At 34.5% G+C, this 3,631-nt stretch overlaps 1 non-coding gene across 1 annotated transcript; it reads left to right on the top strand.

Annotated features, from left to right (window-relative positions):
* Positions 1–3,257: 3,257 nt before the first annotated feature.
* On the top strand, positions 3,258–3,331 carry Trnai-aau. Its single transcript has one exon. It is a non-coding gene; the product is annotated as a tRNA-Ile (tRNA).
* The last annotated feature ends 300 nt before the right edge of the window (positions 3,332–3,631 follow it).

The raw sequence follows: 3,631 nt of genomic DNA, 5'->3' as shown, positions 1-3,631 counted from the left end.
TAATAATAATAATAATAATAATAAAACAATAATATGCAAAACTCTGGCGGCGGTAAAATAGATGGCCGGACGAGATAGCCGCACCAGCGCGGACGACGGAGAAACGCGCCGCCCGTAGTATTGTATAATAATATACGCGCTTACCCATATACATACTATATATATATATATATATATGTATGTATGTATGTATATAATAAAGGTGCCTATATGTATATACGTACCCATATTGTATATATATATATGCGCGCGTGTGCATAATAAAGGTGCCTATATTATACGCGTGTATATATACGGCCCATTATAATATGCGTAAAGTCGGTGCACGTCAATTTGTACGCGTACATGTGTCCCTGTCCGGCTCGCGCCATTTCCACGATTCGTTTGAATCCGAGCGTTCGATCGGGTTATAATAATGTATAGTAAAAAATACGTACGTATTGATAGGGACGGTTGGAGGGAGGGGGGGGGGAGTCATAGCGCGACTCTCCGCCACCGCCGCCGCGCCGATGTGGCTACCGCGACCGCGACACCGGTCACATAGATCACTCACCGCCGACTGTAAGCGATATATTCTATCACGATCCACGTACTATATATACCTACAATAGTAATAATAATAATAATAATAATAATAATAATAATAATAGTAATACAATATATAAATATACATGATATTATGTATATCGTTCGGCGACGTTCGCCGTAAGATAGGTACAGATTTCCCCATAGGCGTATAGTAATATTATTATTATAATTGGATGGCGTCGGCTGCAGTAGGTAGTCGACATTTTTCGCTGCGGACGTTATTTTTTTATTTACCTACAACTACTGTTCTGCCGCACTCCTGCTATATTATTGTAGGCGACCTACCAATATAATATATAATAGCCGCTCGTGGACGTGTGGTAGGTGCTCTTCTTAACCCGAATAACGTTGCAATCTCCTATACCCAACAATCACTGACTCATACCGACAAATTTCATCAAATCATTCCATCAAACGAAAAATATACGCAATGTGACAAATTGTTTTTGGCACTCCATGCCGTCCTCTAATAAAACGAAAACAAGTACGCTAAAAAAAAATGAAAGAAAATACGAACAAAATGGGTCTTTCTCCATCACATAAACAAACTACCAGTTGTCGTTACAAGATCGAGAATCGGCTACTCACTCTTTTCTCATAGGCGAAAACCTCAGCCCCCCCCCCATATATGACAAGCGCCAAGTGTATATAATAAGTTCACCTATATCTGTCCAATACGCATCATTCAAGATTGTACGAAATACAGGGACAGGCACTTCACATCAATTTTTGAGCCCCTGTACTCCAGGTCCAACAGCCCCGAATTGTGGGGTCCCTATACCGGGATGTACGGAAAAAATGGTTCTACATCACAGAGCATGCGAGATGAAGTTCAAAATAAAACAATCCTATCTATGCAAATACTAATCTTATAAATAACTTTTAAATTGTAGTATCATTTATCCTAGTCATTATTAATTGTAACTTCCTATTATCACACTAACTTGCAAAAATATAGTCTAGGGCCTAGGCCCTGTTGTTCTGCTGCACTCCGGCTATTTAGTCTATGTGAGTATATATAAAAGGCGAGCATTGACGTGAAGCGTACTCTCCTTTATCCGAAAAACGTGGCGCACTTATTATCCAGCTTGCATTTTCATTGTCTCCGTCGCCGTCAAAATAATAACGATTATTCACACATAATGGGTATAATATGTATTAATTTATTATTATTATAATAAAGATGCTACGAGATTCTGAAAACTGAGGACAATATTAATGCCGTATTGTTTGTACAAACATTCGAGTAGGCACCTATAAATTATTAATAAGTATACCTACCTAATATAGAGTGTTGCAAATTGTGATGCAAAAATACAGTTTATCTTTTTAACTAGGTACGTATAGTAGGGATTAAACTTCAAATAAGTAATATAATTGTATCAGTATGGATGATAAGTAGTATTTAAGATACCTACTTCTCCATTCTTGAATATGAGATAGGCACCTACATATTATTTTGTCTCTTGGAGTTTGTTTATTGTGTATTTGTATCTACAGGTAGTAGGTTCCAGGTTCCTATTACCTATACTTATTGTAATTAAATTCTTAAAATACTTATATACTTTTTTTATTTGGTGTATCCAGCATCATTTAATTTTTTTTCTGCAAAAAAGATACTTCAGACTCAAAGATTTATATTTTTTATATTTTAAACAAGAAAAAATAAATTCATTACAATTTTTTAATTTGCATCATACGATTCATCGTACATTCATTTTATTGTCTGTTTCTACATAACTGATTGATAAAATCACAAAATAAATCGGAGTACAAGAAAACGGTTAAACTTTACAACGTAGGTTAGAGTATAATCTATAGATTATACCTACCTACGATACATTATTTTTTAAATTTTAAAAAAATAACCCTTATTGTCACTGATGCCACTTGGCAGACAGCTTACAAATTGGTAAGCTCGGTGGTGAGGGGGTTCGGTTCTGCGGCCCATCTGTTTCTCTGACTTAAGTAAATCATTATGAATTTATAAAGTATTTGATAACTTTTTAATTTTACTTAGGTACCTATTTAAAAATCGGCGCATCGCAAACGGCTCCCTTCCATTGTTTGCATATTCCCAAACTGCTCCCGTCGATAAGCATTTTATGAACAGGTAAATTCTCAAACTGCGGCTGACGTGATAATACCGGTACAATACATTTTTTTTTTTTTATTAAATGCTATCTCAGATTATTCTCTTATAGTATTAACATTTAACAATATAGGTACTTATTAAATTAATTAATAATAGCATAATAGTATAATATACATTATACAGCTTACACTGTTTACAGAATACAGTTTAATTTATATTAGGTATCTATAAACCATAGGTACTACATGACAATGTGTACCACTTATATACTTTCGATTTAATTTGTCTAATCTAGGCTTGCTCTTTTTTCTAAGTCACCCGTGGACTGTGGAAGGTATGTGTGGCCGTGTATTTACGCTTTACTTTTTACATTGTGATTGAATCTTAGCTAACGGGCTGGTTTGTCTTAAATATTGTTTCGATGTGTTTTTGGTGTTTAGAAGAAATAGCATTTACAAACTTAAAAATATTTAAAGAACATAACAAAATTATATCATTTTTATATTTATGGTCTACAGATAGTTTAGAAAGTCGTGTTCGTAAAAGCATTTGAAATGCACGTAATCTTCAATCTGGCCCATTAGCTCAGTTGGTTAGAGCGTCGTGCTAATAACGCGAAGGTCGTGGGTTCGATCCCCCCATGGGCCAAAATTTTTTTTGATGATGGCATCCAATGAATTACGGTTGTAACAATATATTCCACAATTTTGAGTAGATTGAATAACCTACATTTTTATAATTTTAAATTCTCAAATAATTGAGTATTGTAAAATATTATGAATATTATTGTTTATTGTATTTTAGTCGTCATTCATTTATGGTACGCATAGATAATAAAGAGATGGATAGGCTATTGGAGTTTATCATGTATTCATGTAGTACTATCGATTTGAGGTTAGATGGGGTAAATATTAATCGCACGCAAACCTCAAGTATTTTAACTAACTT

This window comes from Myzus persicae, unplaced genomic scaffold (genome assembly GCF_001856785.1).
Source record: "Myzus persicae strain clone G006 unplaced genomic scaffold, MPER_G0061.0, whole genome shotgun sequence".
In the NCBI taxonomy this organism is placed as follows: domain Eukaryota; kingdom Metazoa; phylum Arthropoda; class Insecta; order Hemiptera; family Aphididae; genus Myzus; species Myzus persicae.
Note: the sequence above shows the minus strand (reverse complement) of the source record. Positions and strands in the feature narration are given on the sequence as shown.